The sequence below is a fragment of the Copadichromis virginalis genome, linkage group LG16 (assembly GCF_057382275.1).
Source record: "Copadichromis virginalis isolate Kocher_CV1m ecotype Utaka linkage group LG16, C_Virginalis_male_GT1.1, whole genome shotgun sequence".
Taxonomy (NCBI): Eukaryota; Metazoa; Chordata; class Actinopteri; order Cichliformes; family Cichlidae; genus Copadichromis; species Copadichromis virginalis.
The window spans coordinates 5,092,947-5,112,928 of NC_140633.1; positions in this window are offsets into that span (position 1 = coordinate 5,092,947).

A 19,982-nucleotide genomic window follows, 5' to 3' on the forward strand; every position below is an offset into this window, starting at 1 on the left:
TTGAATAAAACTAAAATGATGTTATTTGGAAATAGTAATTTAAATATTCAAATAAATGGTGCTGATATTGAAAGAGTCAGTGAAATAAATATATTTCTGGGGGTAATAAGATGAAAAACTATATATTCAGAATCAAAAAGCACTGCAGTCCTAAACAAGGCAAAGCGGGTATTAGACAGGACATCACTTCCTATTCTACTGTTCACTGGTTTCACCTTACTTAAGCTATTGTGCAGACGTGTGGGGCAATAACTATAAAATTACATTACATTCACTTTTTACTCTTCAAAAAAAAGCCGCTCGAATCATCCACAATGCAGCTTACTGACTAAACTCACTATGTTACCGAATGAAATATTAAAATTTGCCGATCTAGTGAAATTCCAAACAGCACAAATTCCTTTTTGCTTTGAGAGAAAAGAAGTTATGATTTTCTCTTCTTTCTTTGCTAAATGAACTTTGATTATTGTTTACATGATTGAAATAAATTAACAACAGTACAGTAACATTAACAGAGTACCCGTGTCAGTCTTGATACTTACATGTCCTGCATCATCCTTCAGTCAAAAACAATCTCCAAACATGTTACGTGATTCTAAATACTGATGCACCTGTCAGGCATAACATTATGATCACTGATAAATGAAGTGAAAAACTCTTCATCAGGGCACCTGCTTGTGGGTGGGATATTATCAGGATTATTAGGAAGTAGGTGAACCTTTTGTCCTCAAAGTTGATGTTTTAGAAGCAGGAAAAATGTTTATTTTAATGCTCTGTGCCATTAACCACCAGGTTAATGATTAAACTTCATCTCTTTTCCTTTTACAACAGTGTCGCATTTGACTATTATTTTCTGTTTTTAGATTTTATAATGTCTCTGTGTGTCATAGGGATCACTTTCTGCCAAAGAAGAGTCATATAAGATGCCCCTTTTAGATTGGTCAGAGTTCTGCCTTCGTGTGATTGGTTATCTTGATTGACAGCGTTAGGGTAAGTCAATCCAGATAATGGAGAGGTATCCTGGGTCTGCTGAACAAGCTTCATAGTGTAGAACAGAGCATGAAGTAGATGCAACGCTCTGGCAGCGACTCTTTTTAGTCTTAAGAAGGCTGCAGATAATGGCTGCTTGCAAAACAGGTGAGTTAATCAGCAGAACGTTTCCAGGTGTGCGTGACCAGTAGGAGGAGGAACAAACTTGCAGGGTAACAATACACACACTCTCACACTGAATGGAGAAAGAATGAGAGGGTGCAAAAAAAAGAGACAGCTAGAAAAGGCAGGTCAGCACAGGAGGACCTGGGGACCAAGTGAAGCAGAGGGCGGAGAGCATTATTAATGATCCATGACTTTTGTTCAACATCTTCCTTCATACAGGGTCTCAGGATCTTTGACCAGCCACCTAAGTGTTCATATGAATTTCACCCAATGTATTTTTGGAACAGTCCAACAGTTCCTCAAGGATACCAAAACCAAGATCCTGGAGGGCCCGCACAGAACCCAGACCTCAATCCTATTGAGAATCTGTGGCGAGTGCTCAAAGTGAATCTTCCTGCTCGGAAACTGTGCAATTTGGACAAGCTAGAACAAGTTGCAATGGAGGAATGTCCCAAATCCCTCAGGAGACCTGTGCCAACCTGGTAAAGACCTACTCTAAGAGACTGTTGTCAGTTGTGGCTCAGAAAGGGTGAAGTATTGACTATTAATGGCCATGGGGCTAATCATTTTGGATGTCTCATTTTTGCCCTTTCTTGTTCCAACTTGGTGTATCAATAAAATATCCTAATTAAACTTAGTGGACATTGTTATTTTGGAAACAGATATTCATACTGAAATCAATTTCATAAGGGTTAAAAATTTTGGCCTCAACTGTGAGTACGACTACAGCAGACTACAAGGTAAGTGTCTTACATGGATAAAATCTAATGTTAACATCAAAAAAATAACCATGTGATAGTTGCACTGGCTAATGAATACTTAACATGGTGGTGTCCAGCTCCTTTAACAATCTAATATTAACACAATGAAAAATAAATGGGCAACATATAAGCTGCTTTCTGTATTATCTCAGAAGCTATGACAAATCAAGCTATGATGTTCTTACAGAATGAGGAAAAAAGTCACAAAACATTTCAACTGCCAAACATACAAAGAGCTGGAAACCGGAACGCTGGTGTCATATTTCTGCTTTGTTTAGCGCGGACCTTTGAATTCCTGTGACAATGGTATTCATTAAAGAGTAAATTATTTATCAAAACCCTGGTTTTAGTTGGCCCATCAATACAATATAAAAACTGGTATATAGCTTGAAGTCCACACTTTGAAGACAAGTTGAAACAGAGACTTGACACAGCTGCATGCTATGCTACATCTTAAGGCCGTGTGATTTGGACACACCGGCACGACTCCAGAGGGTTAAAGTACATGACCAAGTCTTCAAACAGCTGAGACCTGAGTAACTCCTGCACAAGCTCTTCGTGCCTCGTGGTTATTGCTTGATTGTTTCACAGCTCTTGATTAGCATGACCTTCTTTTCTTCCTTCTGAATGAAAATTAGAATGACAAATTTCCAACATATTCCTGTAGCATGCGCCGACCACATCTTTTTCCTCACTTTTTTGTAGTGAAATCTGTCCCCGAAGCTTTCTATTCACTCTATAGTCCCTTTATTTTCTCTCTGAGATAAACCTATTTTAAACTGTTGCCTCTTGTCAGAAAAAGTTAGCGTGCAATGGCCAATGCTCGCCAGCAGCACCATCCACCTCCCCTGTTTGTTTCTCAGTGACAAACACTGACAGCGAGCGTCTTCTTGTTTTATTAGTGCCGGTGCAGAGGGAATGGAGCATCTATGTCAGAGCCCCTGCTCAGGTGTCAATCAGACACATAAAGCACACACCTGCCTGCACCCAAGCTCTTCTGAAGCAGCCTAAATGAGAAAGGCAGAAAAGGAACAAATCGAGTGTTTTATACCAGCTACTGTGGTGCACCGTTTGTAAATTTTTGTGCATAGCTATAAAAACCTGTTGCCTCTCATTTAGCAGAAGGTCTTGTGAGACAGAAATGGGGGTGATGGGAAACCAGTATATCTTATGAAATGTGACAGCTGTCAACAGGCAGAGACCTTCTGCCACAGTGGCTCACGCAGGGTTTACTTTGGATTCAGAGCTCTGATTTGTACGAATTGTGAAACATTTACCATAAAAAGCCATTTACCTCACAGAGTGAAGTGCCTCTTAAAGGGAAAACATTTCACCCATTAAGATGAGCCTTATTTGTTTTCACCAGTCTTCTTTTCTAGATAGTCTGCAGCTATACAGTCACATCATTTTTAATAATATAACATAGAAAGACGGAGGCACGGTGGTTAGCACTGTTGCCGCACAGCAAGAAGATCCTGAGTTTAATTCCACCATCAGGCCGGGGTCTTTCTGTGTGGAGTTTGCATGTTCTCCCCGTGTTTGCGTGGGTTCCCTCCGGGTACTCCGGCTTGCTCCCACCGTCCAAAGACATGCAGCTTGTGGGGATAGGTTAATTGGATAATCCAAATTGCCCATAGGTGTGAATGTGAGTGCGAATGGTTGTCTGTCTCTGTGTGTTGGCCCTGCGACAGACTGGTGATTTGTCCAGGGTGTACCCCGCCTCTCGCCCTATGACAGCTGGGATAGGCTCCAACGCCCCCCGCGACCCTGAAAAGGAGAAGCAGAAGCGAATGGATGGATGGATGGAACATACAAAGAGCAGAGTGGGCTATGATTGCTCTTCGATATGTTCTGTGAAATCTGAAATTCTATAAAAAAAGGAGATTTCTTGTTATAATAATTGACCATGAATACAAATGAGTAAAAAAAAAAAGAAACTGTCTAAATATCATGTCAAATAAACTGAAAGAAAAAATGTCAGTAGCTGATAAGACCTGACTGACCAACCCGTGCATCACCTGGAATGCAGAACTCTACAAGATCAAAATGACCCTATGAGCATTCATCAGAAATCAGGTGGGGATGTGGAGAACAACACTAGAGGCCAACTTCAAGCCAAAGTGCACAAGTAACCGTCAAGTGCAAGATTTACCAAAGAGATGCTCTGTCCCCACTGCTGTTCTGCATATGCATCCTCTCAGCTAGATCATCAACAAGACTGGCTACGATTAATGATTACAGAATAGAGCAAATGTCAGCCTCCTCCTGCAAATGGATGACATCAAGCTGTATGACAGGAGTGAATCAGACACTGGGATCTACACCACTGACATCAGAACTTAATTTGCAATAGAGAAGTATAGTTGGTTGGTATCTAGGAGAGGGGAGGTGGTCAGAACTGAGAGGAAGGCAGCACAGATCATTCCCTCACCTGATCTGTTCATTAACTTGACCGACCATCGACTCTATAAAACTCTGAGGAACAAACTGAAAGATAAGGTTGCAACCTAATACAATACATTCTAAAGGCACAATTCAAATAACTAAGCACAAGGTGTTTTATTTTATTTTGTAAAGGCCCAGGTTGTAATCTCTGTTATGAAGCGGTTACCTGTTGAAAACTAAAGTCACAGTTTACTGAAACTCCTGTGTGTTATGATTATTCGCACTCATATCCAGCTCCTGCCGAACCGAGAGTGAGGTAACTTACCCAGGAGAGGGTTACACCTCCAACCTTGTCTACCACAGACACAGGGTTGAGGTTGGAGCTGAGAAGACGATGTTCTGGGTAGGCTGCTAACCTCTCCACAGGATCCTCAGCCTGAGTCTACAATTTGGGGTGGGTGCTGGCGGGTGATGTACTTGAGGCTGAGTGATGATGGGATTGTAAAAATAAGATCGTTAGGCTGTGTCTCCTTACACAAAAGTAACTTTAACATTAGCTGGCAAACAACAGTTACTTCATGAGATTAAAGTCATCTCACTTTGGTCAAATAATGTAAATACAATATGACCAACATTAAATTTATTGGATTATTATGAAAGAAATTTCATTCAAAAATTACAGCAGTGAAATTTAACTCAGTTTCAGTAAAAAATTCAAGGAGCTCTGAGTTCGTATCACTTTCCCATCTCAAACAAAGGCAGGAAAATAACCTTGCTAACATTAACATTAGCGTAATGAATGGGAGGGCAGACCTCGAAGGATACATCTGACCCATCTATCAAATCCGGGGAAAAGGAGGCCACATTTGGAAGACGCTTCAAATTAGAACACCCTTCGGCACTTTGCTGTAACCTAACTGACCTTAAAATATGGCCTTCGAAGGATGCAGACGCGGAAAATGGACCCAACGGTGAAGTCCACTTTGAATCGAATAAAAACACCTTTTATTGTCACTGTGCATATACACTGAAATTGTAGGTGCTCCACAGTAACTGTGCATGGTGTAATAATATAAATAGTACGACAGCAAGAATAAGTAATAGAAAAGAGGAGTGTATACAACAGGAGAAATACATACAAAACAGGAGGAAGGCATATAATAGAAAGACACACAGAGGAAAGGTTGCAAAGTGCTTGAAAGTAAGATAAGATAAGATAAGATAGAACTTTATTAATCCCTCGGGTGGGTTCCTCTGGGAAATTCGACTTCCAAAAAAAAAGCACAGCAACGACCGAAGTTACAGTTACAGAATTGTTATATATATATATATATACACACACACACACACACACACACACACACACACACACACACACACACACATATAAATACAGAGACAAATATAAATAAAATATAAATAGACTAAATAGGAATAAAAAATAAAAATACAAGTGAATTGCACATTTCAAGTATTGAGTCTATTGCACTGTTGACTATTTACAAAAGTATTGCACAAGGTATTGTACAGTGAGGTGAAGAGGCACTACAGCTTAGTTGTTCCCCCCTCCTTTGTCCTCCTGTTTCCCCTCCCTCTCCCCTCCAGAGAGGAGTTAAACAGTCTGATGGCGTGTGGGACAAAGGAGTTTTTAAGTCTGTTAGTTCTTGTCTTGGGGAGAAGCAACCTGTCACTGAACAGACTCTTCTGATTGTTTATGGCCGTGTGCAGAGGATGCCCAGCATTGTTCATAATGTTCATAATAAGTAGTGCAAGTATTTGTTTGGGGGGTCCTAAAGTCTACCGTCATCTCCACAGTCAGTGATCCACTGAGGTGGGCACAGTGAGCTGGGTAAGCTTCTGGTGGAGGAAGTCTAGTATTAGTGTTGAAGGGCGAGCTGAAGTCCACAGACAAGATCCTGGCATACGTTGGTCAAGGTGATGCAGGGTGTAGTGCAGTCCCGTGTTCACTGCATCCTTGGCCGACCTGTTTGCAAACTGTAAGCTGCAGACTGCAGGGGGTTCAGCAGGGGCTCTGTGATGTAGCTCACCATCTTGAGACTTTTCCCCACATAGCACACAGGTCTGGGCCAGATCTGGTGTCAAGCTGGCACTGCTGGCTGACTTCTGGCGTGATAAGACGTATGTCATCCAGATATGGGCCAGGCCTTTCATAGATGCCACTGGCATGCGATGGCATGCCATATCTGGCCCGATTGTGGTTTGGTGTATGTGGCCCAGGCTCATAGAAAACAGATCTTCCCTGGATCCGTTATCAAGCTGGCACTTCTGACTGACCGTTGTCATGGCAGGGTGTGTGTCAACCAGATGCGGGCCAGGTCTGGCAATAACGGCACTATTTATGTTCCTATTTTCCTATTTTAGTTAGAAGACCCAAATGCCATGTTGCAATGCTATACTGCTATGGTAGCCAACGTTTCAAATGCAGGTTTGACAGGTTTGTGAGTGTACACTTTATCCAAAACCTAGTGACAGTTTACTCATGCTTACCACTGGGTGGCTGTAGTTCAGGTGGTAGAACAGGTCACCTGCTGATTGGAAGGTTAGTGGTTCGATCCCTCGCTCCTCCAGTTTGCATGTCAAGAGTATGAATGTAGTTAGGAAGCACTCCGTTTAGAGAAAATGGGTGTATGTGGCACTTTGAGTAACCTGGGAGAGTAGAAAAGCGCTACATAAGATTCAGTCCATTCACTGTCTGAACAGGGTTTTGTCATGTTACTTTTGCACTATCATATTCTGGCACATGATGTTATTACATGGCTTGATTAAGGTACACATTAGGCTGACATCTGGGGCCAGAGCTGAAACTGTTCTGGGCCAGCACAGGGCCAGCTGTGTGTCTGCAACTGGAGGTTCACACAGCTGCATTCTCACCTGAAAATATCTTAAAAGTTCATTTTGTGACCCAGAAAGAGAAATAAGAGTGATATTAAAGCTAAGTAGTAGTCGCCATTGTTAGAAACTGGAATTGGCTAGGCCATGCTATGAATTCTGGGATATGGTGGGCCATCAGTTCCATGAAGGACAGTGTCATCCACATCATGCAACATGCAGGGCAAATGGGCTGCATTGGAGTACATTTGCAATTGGTGAAAAACTGTCTCCATACACTTACCAAGGGGAATCTACACAAATCAACACATCTATAGCATGAGTCACTGCCATGCTGCATAAGGGGAGCTAAGAGTTCTGTGGTGCTGTGTCATCTGCACAGTTACTCCAGCTCCATCTCTAACAACATTCAAATTCATAAGCAAAGACTAGTATAGTGATACTTGAGCTTGAATAAAATGTCATCACTTTCTACTTTAGATTACAAGATATTTAACTTGCCTTCCCATCTGTGGTGACTTCTATCCTCACAGTTTGCCATAAAAAGTGGGATGTCTGTAAGAGCTGCAGTAATAGCTGCTGTTGTTAGATTGGCATGTCACAGATAAAGGCATTTTCTTCTTAAGGCACTGCAGCTGAGCCCACAACAGCCATCTGTAGACCTCAGGATAAATTTATATTTAAACACTGCAGATGCTGATAGTGTGCACCAGCTGATATCACACCATTGTCATCCTCAGTGTTACTCTTACCCACCCTCACCCAGTTTTTACAAAAGAACTTCACATATCAAAATCATATGCTCATCTACTTCCTCATTATTCAACAATCCAACACATGTCAAGAACAAAACAAAGCAATACTAAGAATACGTTTAACATTTTACACGTGTATGGTAAGCATCATCATCAAACGTAACTGTATCGTTTTAGCTAGTCCTCTTTTTTCCTCGTACCAACAACTTTCATTGAAATCAACCGGAGCAAATATCCAGCTCACTGGACTGACTGTGCCACGGTCCCTCAGGCCTTCTGAGCTGCCTGCTCCAGGCTTTGGTTCCTCTCTGTCTCCCGCTCCTTTCTCTATTCTTGTGTGTCTGTGTCTATGTTCATGGGTGGAACTCATCACGGGTTCCCGACTCTGGCTGAACACACCTGCAGCAATCACCCACCTGCTCCAGATCTCATCAGCAGGCCAATTGACCCTGTGCATGAGACAATGCTAACTTCCTGGTTTGAGACCGGATGTGGGGTTGTACATTTCCGGTAGCTTTACTTTGCGGTCAATCGCTACTGCGAAGATATACTCCAAAATCATGTCCAAAACTCGAAAACGGAAAGATGGCGTTAAGTTACAAAGAGCAGAAGGTGGGAACACTCACCGCTGTTGTGTCATAAAAAAATCTAATGATCAATTTTGACGTTTAAAGCGTTTAGATCGATCGATCACTCAACACAAGCAGAACTGCATCACTGCAGCAGAAGAGACATCGTCCACACTCAGAAGCACATCTCTGTATAGAGACTGGTCTTATGAATTAAACAGGCAAATGTTCAGCATTCAAACTACAGGTGAAGATCAGTCAAACCAGATGTTTCCCCCGTTATGTCGATATCAGCTAGTCCAGTACACACACACACAGCATGTTAACAAACCGTGAAAAAAGCCACACAAAAATGAATGATTGCTGGTAACGGTTTCTATACATTAGTATTTACGAAGGGTATGTTGTGACTTAGCTTAAAAATTACAGCGGTCCCTCGCTATGACGCGGTTCACCTTTCACCTCGCTGTTTCACGGATTTTTTAGTGCAAGTTTGCATGCTTTTTTTTACGTCACATTGTGTCCTGCATCCTGATCGCTGCAGACGATCTCCTCCGTCTCTCCTGTACAGTACAGAATCGCTGCATCGAGTGTAACTGAAGTGCAGTGCTGTATGTCCACGATGTCCACCAAACGTTTTGCACCGTCAAAAATACAATTGGCTGCTTGATTTCACCTCTCGCTGGTTATTTGTAGAACATAACACCTGCGATAAACGAGGGACCGCTGAGAAATATAACATTTGAATCCCTTTTCTCTTTTGCTCTGAGGCGTGGGGGAAAAATATCTACAAGTCGATGAACATCATTTACAGATATATTGGGTAAATGCCCGAGACATCTATAGAAATGCAAATCGCCGCTTGATTCATTCATTTGCTTAACTTGTTTTGGACCGTAAACAAGGCGCGAATAGGACACCGGAAACACAGCTCCCCACAGGCGTTTCCGCACCGGAAGTAGCATATGCTAATGTGCACATAGTCAATGCTGAGCCAGATTATTTGAAACTGAACAGAAGTAAAGTTTTCTGGTCGTCAGTCCAGCTGTTTCTTTTTCAGCCTGGATCAAAGTGGTGGATGACTGACAACCAGTGTTAGATTTAAGCGTTCCAAACTAACATGTTAACAAAGTAAAACATTACTGCAATACTGTAAAATATGATATTTCACAGTATTATAATTTGGGGAATGTTTTACACGTTTATTTCTTAGAATTTCTTAGTATGTATACGCTGCCGGGCCCTCTGTAAGGGCATTGTCATTGTCTTGCCACTTGTCGTTGACTCTTGGTGAGATGGCTTGCCCCCACTTTAAGATAATCAGTTGCTGTTGGTTTAAATTCAACCAGAAGGCGACAAAATGCTCACTGTCCTCTTGTTTTGTGTTAACACATGTTTACATTCAGGCCCATGATCAGCGCATGAGCGCTGCACTGTGGTGGTGATGCTGTTGTCCAGACTGTTCACTCATTCTTCAAAAAAACAAACAACAAAAAGAAAAACTTTGGTTTCCTAATCCGGTGACATGAGAGGACATTCATGTCAAAGCAGTTGATGTGGCCGGTTGATGTTGAAGCTTGTTTTTCATGGTCAGAGTTGGGTGGTGGTGAAGGTGGAGTGTCTTGATGTCATCTCAATCATCCCGATAAGTATTTCTGGGGACTGATTGGGGAAACCTGCAGTCAGCTGAGACTGAAGAAGTCCCCCGGGTGAGTGACGAAACGTTTCTCCCACTGAAAGACAGAATCAGCTTTTGGTGAAGGTAGTCTTTGGCTCCTGGATATGCAGTGCTGTGCAAAAGTTTAAGGCAGGTGTGAAAAAAATGCTGTAAACAAAGAATGCTTTCAGAAATATAAATGATGGTTTATTGGCCCCAAATGTATTCTGCAGCAGGACAAAACATACAGCCAAAGTCTTTAAAAACTATCTTCAGCGTGAAGAAGAACAAGAAGTACTGGAAGTGATGGTCATACCATCACTTCATTGAGTGTGTCTGGGATTAGAGACAGAAGGATGTGAGGAAGCCTACAACCACAGAAGATCTGTGATTAGTTCTCCAAGATGTTTGGAACGACCTACCAGCCGCGTTCCTTCAAATACTGTGTGCAAGCATACGTAGAAGGATTGCTGCTGTTTTGAAGGCAAAGGGTGCCTTCATTCACTGCATTTTGTTGATTGGTGTAAATTGTAATTGTTTTGTTATGCTACTACTTGTTTGACTCTTATAAGTAATACTTACTTTGAGCTGGCTTTATGTTTAGGTATTAGAGCTCTCCATATTAGCTCCTGGTGCTATCCACTCGTCATCTCACAGAGCCAATCTCTAGATTCTCAATGATTCAGTGAATTCAGCACTTATGTAACCCACACTGCTGTTAACCCGCGTCTGCCTGTGGCCATCAGCCCAAACCCATTGTGCTTACAGAACCTTCCTCTGAATGACCCTCTTACCACACACAAAATAATTTCAAATTTCTTAAACCAAATAACTCTCATATAAATACGATACAGTCAGAAGTTCAAGTTGATCTCAGCTGCTCTCCAGTCTGCATATCTGGATACTTTCAGCAGTGACTTTGTCTGCTCTCAGTTGTCAGCCGTTTGTCTCCTCAATCAGCTACTCTGAGGAAATTGATCTTTCAGACTCACTGAGTCTACCTGCAGTTTTTTCTAAATCAACATAAAAGCAGAGAAGAAATCATCCGTGTTACTATGCTGTGTAAAAATACATTGAGCATACTTTAAGTTGCTTTCCCATATGTTTCACAGCACGGCATGAACAACAGCTTCCCATTTTACTGACACACTAGCTCATCTATCTATATTCTGTTATTTAAACTTTAAGTGTACATATTGGATATTTTTCAACTTTTGTCTACCCAGACACGACCTACAATAGTTCCAGATTGTTCTCAGTCTCATTCATGTTCACAGACACTTTCAATGACAATTATTTTCTTCCTACCTTTTAAATGAGTCAGCAGATCCCTCCGCATCATCCAGTCAGTGGTTCTGGCCTTACGAATATCCAGACCACGCTGTCTTACAGTGGTGGGGTTGAAGGCTTCGTTTTTACAGTCCCTGTGCATGTTCCTCATTTCTGAGAAAAAAGGAAAGTGCTGGGATGTAGGATCCACAGGACCAAAATGTCGGATATATCCAAAGCTGACACTACTTTAATAAAAAACAATGACACTTTTTTTTATATTTTTGCAAGAAGGAAGCTCAGGGGCAGTCCCATCAGCCATCCTGATCTCTACTGTGGGTTTCTTAGTACTTTCAGACACACGGCTTAGATACAAGGTCACATAGAGTTCAGTGATATTTTTCTCCAGAGCAGTCATGATCCTTTTGTCTTCTCTCGTGTCCTATCACACGTTGTTCCTCTTTCTTGAGAGGGTGTGATAACTGAAACAGAGACACTTAAACAATGGTTTACAAGTACACATATTTCTCAAAACCTTCTTAACATACGCTCTTCGAGTTGCTTGGAATAGTCCAGTGGACCGCCTACCGCTACGCTAATGGCTGCTGGTTGAACCTCTGCAGGATTAAGTCAGCTGCAGGCATCATCACCGACCTGCTACCCAGAACGTGGTGGCCAATGCTTAAATCTGGGACTCTCCACCATTTGACCTTAGAACTGAAGAAGCTTTTTGGATCAGAGGTGAAACGTCTTCAAGCAACTTAAAGAAGTCCAGACGCTTTTCTCTGCAAGCTCCTTTGTCTATTTCCTGCATTATTTACTTACTTATTGTACTTTCATGCTTATTACTCACCAGTCGACTGTTGTGTTCAGTGCTTTCGTCCTCCGACAAGAAAGCCTCATTTCTGCTGTTCAGTACTGAAGAAATGTAAACTTTTACAAAAGATGCCAAAATGCAAAACACTCAGCTGTGTCTGTAATCAAACCTCTGTAACTTTGCTCTGCTTCACTTCAGCAGCATCAGTAATGTTCATATGATGATTCATGGTTTTCTTCAGTTTTTGTTCTACTGCTGAATATTTTTAAGGTTATCTTTTATAAAAAGCCAGGCCAGAAAAAATCGCCTTTATGTTTTTCTGTTTGATCCTCAGTTACTCCAGTCTTTGAAGAACCAAATCCAAGTTTGTGTAGAACTGCAAGTAAAAATCTCCAGTTTACCTGGTTTCTAATGTGTTGATGGAGCAATAATCTGTTATTAGTCTGCATGTATTACTGCTGGATGTCGGCCTATGATAAAACCTGTCGGTCAGGATGTATTATGAATTGAGTGGGTTTTTTTTATCGTCTGGCAAGCTATCGATCATCATTAGCCCACTTCTTAAGCCAGGCAAAGCTCCAACTCTTCCACTCGGCTACTGCCCAGTTTCACTTACAAATGAAAGCAGAGTACATGATAAGTGTGTGACCGTTCTGAAAAAAGGAGGTGCTAATGTAGGACAAACTTCTTTGTAAAACTGCTTGGTCACCTTTTGGACCTGAGCCTTTGGTTGGGAGACGCTGTAGGGCTTTGTGAAATTCAGACATTGGAAGAGATGAATCCAGAACCACAATCTGTTCATCATTTAGTTTGGGTAAATTTATATAGTTAAAAAATATTCAGTGACAGCATCAGATGGAAATCTGTGGCATGTATAAAGGTTTATAAAACTTTTTAAAATATTTATTTATTTGTTGTGGATCATGAGTAACGTTTTCAGTCGAATCCTTAATAGAATAAACAGTTGATTTTTTTTAAAATTTTCTTTCTTTCAGATTTGTTGCCATGGTTAAAGTTCTCCAAGTGCATTCTCTGCACCAGAAATGTTGTTTTCTATTTTTAATAATAATAATAATAATAATAATTATTATTATTATTATTATTAAATATTTATTTTATTTATTTTATTTATTTTTCTCATGAGAACAATCTCCTCCTATTATAAACATGGCATCAGAGTGAAGAATGCAGGAAAAGGAGGGGTCAAAATCACCTGATCCTTATATACGAGAAAGACTCTGACCCATATTTTAAATACTTAAATAAAGTATTATAAATCAACCTGCTGGATCTGTAGTAGTGTTGTTAGCGGTGAAATTAATTTTTCTGTTAGTTAACATGGTTACGCCTCTTTGTTTTTAGTTGGAACAGGCTGAGAACGTGTGAGTGTGTTTCGGACATCTGAGTCTCTTGTCTACCTTTGACTGTGTTGGTGTGTGGGACTGTAGCCCCAGGTTTATACTGGTACATGGTCATTATAAACCAGTAATGCACTGCATTACATTTAATGAATGTGTAATGTTTATGTGAGTAATACATTACTTTTCTTTGAGTAATGGCCCAACACTGATCACAACAAAGAGAGGAAACACATCCAAGATGCACAAACATTTGACCACACAACAAGCAGTTCATTTGTAGAACTGTAATGTCTTTGATACGCTGATTAGTGATGGTGGTAACTCTCGTGTGAAGCCGGTGTGAACACAATGAGCATCAGTAAGAGAACTGATAAGGAATTGAATCGATAAATAATATTAATAATGGAATCGACATCACTCCCATCCCGAGCTATGAAGAAACCGCAAAAGGTGATGGTGCCACCACTATGTTTTACCCTGATGCACCATAAGTCCAATATAGATTTATATGCAAATATAAAAAATAATGTCGACTGTTGGTGCTTTTTACTGCAATAACAGTTACAGCTGCAGGACCAAGATTATTAAATGATTGACTACTTTCTAGTGTCAATTCTCATGTTTTCTCATGGTTAAGGATTCAGTAGATGGCTGACTTTTATCCTACAACAGGATATGTAAAGTTGCATGCGCCAGATATGACTTATTAAATCTGAATAAAAAACCCTGCTGTATGTGTAAAAGCCAGTTGTACACTGCCTTTTAAAACTGGATAAATATCAATGTTGTGACTCATTTTTAGTCAGTGGTTGGCATTGTCTTCACTTGGTTGTTTGCTGGTCATCCAATGCTTACCTGGATACAGGATCCTTCAAGGAGCAAAGCACAAATTTCCTGGATCCATAGATCAGCTGTAGCCTCTACTTTAATGATCATCCCACATATCCTGTGGTTCACTGCCGCTCACACTAGAGTGAATAAGGGATCTGATTCAGCCGGCATATAAAAGAGGCTATTTCATTCAGTGACCATATACAATAACTTCTCTTTTATTCCCTTCCCTTCCCTGCCGACCTCCCAATGCATGTCACCATTGTAGGCCCGGGCAGACATTGTGGCTGAGTTATGTCCACGTTCCCCCGCTTCCTTTAGGTTGATTTAAAGACCAGGTCTTCTGAATCAGACATAATGCATGACAACTGTTTCTCAGATGTGTCACATCTATATTCATGGGAGCAATTTGTAATGAGACAGCAGGGGAGACCTGAGAATCTATCACATAGTATGGCTGCCCTGAGGGCTGGAAATTAAAGTGGACTGCAGACAGTCTACTGCTCATATCAGGAGTTCACCATTATTCTTCAAGAGCGGGTTGCTTACGGCACGCCGCTGCCACTAGGTGATGCCAGCTAATCACTATGCTAAATGGCTGCTGTGAGCTGCTGTCATTCACTGACACTGACAAACTACAGTATCATCACACAGCCTCCCAGCCAAGCCACTCAACATTTAAACAACACTACAGTCTATTTTAAAAGACCATAATATCCTTTAACGTGTCTCAGCCTATTTACTACTCGAAGGTTTTGCATCATTGATTTGCGTTCAACAGTAATGTAACTGTTTGAGCAGAAGAGAGGCTTACAGCTTACAGACATCAAACAGAAGAATTAAGTTTCAAAAAACTAAACTATGGGGTCACGGTCCGAGGTCCTGAGTTTCTGAACTTTTAAATGCTGGTAGATGTTAGCTCTCCTATTTACAGTTGGATTATAAGTTTTCTCCCAGTTTGAACTGATCTGAATGGTATTGAGAGGTCTGGCAGGAGAAGATATGAGGCCTTGTCCCACATGTACAGTAATGAGCAGCTATTAGACATTAGACATCTTTATCTGTCTATTTTGGTATTTTATCCACAGACAGTTTAGCGTCCCTGAAAATTCCCAAATGTTCAGTGTGGATATATACAACCCCAATTCATAAGAAGATATGTTGTATAAAATGTAATTACGAACACAACACAGTTATTTGCAAATCTCATAACCCCGTATTTTATTCACAACAGAACAGAGAAGACAAAACAAATACGATTTTACTATTTCATGAATAAAATATGTTCATTTTGAGTTTAGCTTCAGCATGTCTCAAAAATTTGGGAAGGGGCACCAAAAGGCTGGAAAAGTTAGTAGTACTAAATAAGCTGGACTATAGTAATTTGTTATTATTAGATTTTATTTTAGGTCTTATAGTTGATCCAAAATGCTGCATCTATAAAACAGCATGGCCATAAGGCCACTCTCCTACTTTATAGTAGGAGAGTCCAAAATGCTGTACTGACAAGGATTAGAAACAGAGAGCAGATTTCTCCTATACTGACTTCGCTTCATTGGCTCCTGCTTAAATCCAGAAGGGAATTTAAAATCCTGCTCCTCACATCTGAATCTGGTCTTGAATAATCAGGCGCCATCTTATTGTAATGACCTCACAGGACCGTATCACCCGTTAGATCATCAGACTGCAGGCTTAGGATCAGGTGACGCTGAATACTCACTTACCCTGCATTAAGTCTGGGCTTGTGGTTCCCATGAGTCCCACGATGCATCGAGTCCTATGTGTTTATAAACCATCTGCATTCACGTATTAGTCATTATTAACTAACTGGCTCTCTTCCACAGTATGTCTTTGTCTGTTATCCAGATTGCCGCCCCTCCCTAGCCTGGTTCTGCTGGAGGTTTCTTCCAGGTGAAAGGGAGAGCCCACTGTTGCCTAAGCGTTTGCTCTGTGTCTTTGTGTGATGGTTTCTTGTTTCCTGTTTTATTGTGAAAGTCCGTGTCTTATGTGAGTGTTTTCAGTTTGCCTCCCTTGTCTCCGCACGTTAATTACTTCCAGCTGTGTCCCCCACCTGTGTGTAATCTCCCTGTGTTTCTCTGAGTGTATTTAAGTCTTCTGTTGTTGTAGTCGCTGGTCCATTTGTGTGTCCACTGTGCGTCGTCTGTGTGTTCTCCCTGCTGTCCGTCGTCATTTACCTCTGCCCTTCCTCCTTCATGTTTGAGTTCTGGTTCGTGTTTTGTAGTTTAGTTGTTCTCAGTTTAGACCGTCTGCAGTCCCGTTTGCCGTTTTTCTATTTTGTACTTTGTGTTCAATAAACCACCTTCACGCCTTTACAAGTGGCTGCGATTGGATCCTCCTTCATCATCTCCACACGGCTCATCTCACTCGCCGTGACACCTCCGTTGACATCAGCAGCACTCCACCCTCGTATACACTCAGTTCATTGACTGCTGGCGAGAATATCATTGAGGCAGACTAAAAGTCTTTTTCCACAGCCTCACCAAACTCATCTCATAGAGGAGTTTTTGAGATGAGATGGCCTTTATTTGTCAGTTGCAGGTCTTTTGCCCACAACCGAGATGACAGACCTTGCCGACCGTACATACAATACAAACATCACATTGGGGAGACAGGTCAGGCTAGGTAGCGAGGAAAAAAACATTGAAATGTGCAACACAAAAGGATAATACAGGAATGCACAGATATCAACACACCACAGCACAATAAACACAGACAGCAACATGGGAAAGAGTTCCAGTGTGTACATCTGATCTGGGACCGCTGCAATCTTTCGACTGCGCCTCCAGCTGACCCGATGTCCACATCATGGGGGAGGTAAGCGTTGGAGGTGGCGTTGGATCCGGGGTAGGGAGGGTGATGCGTCAGTGAGTGCTTATCAGTATCAGTATATGTATGTATGTGTTTTGCTCTGGCTACCACCCAATAAGATTACAAAATTAATTGCAATTAATCGATCTGAGTCCGAGGGCATAGTGCCAACTCCTTATGTTTGTACAATCAGTTGGTGTGGACAAATTGATATTTGCACAGAATTCCAATAAGAAAACACGGCTTGGATCCAGATCAGGCAGGCCATTTTTTCCAGTTACTGCCCTCCAGGTCTTGCTGTGCCCACGTGAGCTTTGAAGTCTCCCAGTAGGATGACTGAGTCACCAGTTGGAGCACCATGTGACTCCAAGAAGGCCAAGTACTGTAACTAGTGCATAAGTGCAAAAGACATTCAGGACCCATTTGCCCACCCAAAGGAACAGGGGAAAAAACCCTCTTGCCCGTTGGCAAAACCCCTAATGATTGTGAAGTCAAAATCAGATAAGGGAAGCATGAGAGATATTTACTTTGATTACACAAATATTATGGAGGAGTAGTAATGGCTTATAAATAACTGGATGTGAATAACTTGCAGTTATTACATATAATACTATACTACAGTGAATTTTTAACTAAGAGGCTCCTTTACTCTCACAACAATACTTATGTATTGGAGTCATTGTTTAAACCCAAACAACCATCTCCTTCATGCGGCTGCCCAAGGCTGACACTGGCTAGAAGAACAATTCTCCTTGATAACAGGACTGTGTTTGGACCATCTGCTCCTTCAAGGTCACCTACATCAGCTGGAGGAATGCTGACTTTTGCTCAACCGGGTGAAAGGACATTCTCTCTCAAGATGAACACAGGAAAACACACCCACGCAAATCTCGTGTGTACACTGACACAGACACGCACTCACCCCCCTCCCTCCTCCCAACGCCTCCCAACGCTTACACCCACCCGACGTATGCAGGCGGATGTAAGATGTGAAGATTTATGTGCTTTCTGTGCTGAGGTGTTTTTTTCTGTTCTCGACTGCTCTCCCCTAGGAGCTCAGTCTGGGAGGAGTTTTTTTTCTCCTCCTCTTTTCTCATGTAATGTGTATTTGCATAGTTTTTTCGTACCTCTCTGTCTTCCCAATGATATGTTTGTGTATTCTACGTATGGTAGGAAGGGGTGCTCATGATGGCATCGTATTCTCTGGCAGCCTTTAAAACAATTTCCCTCGAAATATCAATCAATCAATCAATTACCACACAGACAAGGGTCCTCAATCATGAGGGATGCTCTCTGCAACATCTGGACATAGCCAGTGGCTGTTTTACGGCCCCCACATAGAAAACACCTCAGGTGGGATCTGTTTGTCATGCTGGTAACGTTGGAAACCATCAGGACCATCAAGTTACATTTCATCTCATCAGAGAATAAAACTTTCTTCCACCTTTCAGTGTCCCATGTTTGGTGCTCTCTTGCAAAGTCCAAATGGTCAGTCTTGTGGCGTTCAAGGAGACGCGGCCTTTGAAGACATTTTTTTTAAGCTCTTCAGTCTCAGATGCCGTCTGATGGTTATGGGGCTGCAGTCGGTACAGGTAACAGCCTTAATTTGGGTCGAGGATTGCCCAGTATCTTGACGGACAGCCAACTGGATCCTCCGGCTCAATACTGGTAAAAACATTTTGACCATTTCTGCTGTCACAGAGTAATTCCAGCACATATTTAAGTAGGTATGACAGTGTGCCACTTAACTTTGCCCGTCACAGTATGCTTGTAGCTCATATTCATAAAGCCAGGACGGTTTGCCACTACATTTTACCCGTTAAAGTATGCTTGTAGGTAACATTCAAAAAGGTAGCCTGGTTTGGCACTTAATTTTACCTGTCAGAGTATGTTTCTAGCTCTTATTAACAAAGGCAGGATGATTTGCCACTTAAATTTAGCTGAAAAAGTATGCTTGTAGGTCACATTCACAAAGGTAGGATGGTTTGGCACTTAATTTTACCTGTCAGAGTATTTTCTAGCTAATATTCACAAAGGTAGGACAGTTCGCCATTTAATTTCGTGTTGTGCGCATGTGCAGAAACATCGGGTAGGATGGTTTGTCAGGTAGGATGGATTCCCAGAACACCTGGCAAGAACAGGGGACTCCCGGCAAGTCCAGACTCGCCGAGAACGCGAGTACGGACTCGCGTACTGATGCAAGTGCTGCAAAGTTAAAAACAGTCCCTCTGTCCAATGACACTGTTGCCAGACGTATAAAGGACATTGCTAACATTAGATAAACTCAAAGACAAACGTTTTGCCTTACAATTTGATGACGCAATTGACAGCAACAAAGACTGTTTGTTTATTACTTATGTACGATTTGACATGACTAACCCTGTGTCAGGACCTGCTTTTTTGTAAAAAGGTCAGAGACAGAGCCACAGCTGAAGGATGATTCAAAATGCTGGACTGCTTCCTGGCTGAGAATGGGCTAAAGTGGGAGAACTGCATTGGTATTTGCAGTGATGGTGCACAAAACATGGCAGGGGTGAGAAAAGGACTCACCTAAAACTGAGTGGACACACTGTATTATACACACAGAAGCACTGGCATCAACCTCTGAATTAAGTGAAGTTATGACTGAAATTATAGGTGTAGACAATTTTATAAAGACCAGACCAATAAAAACAAGCGTGTTCTCTGCTGTCTGTGAGGAGATGGGAGCCGAACATCAAGCTGTGCTGTTTCACAGTGAAGC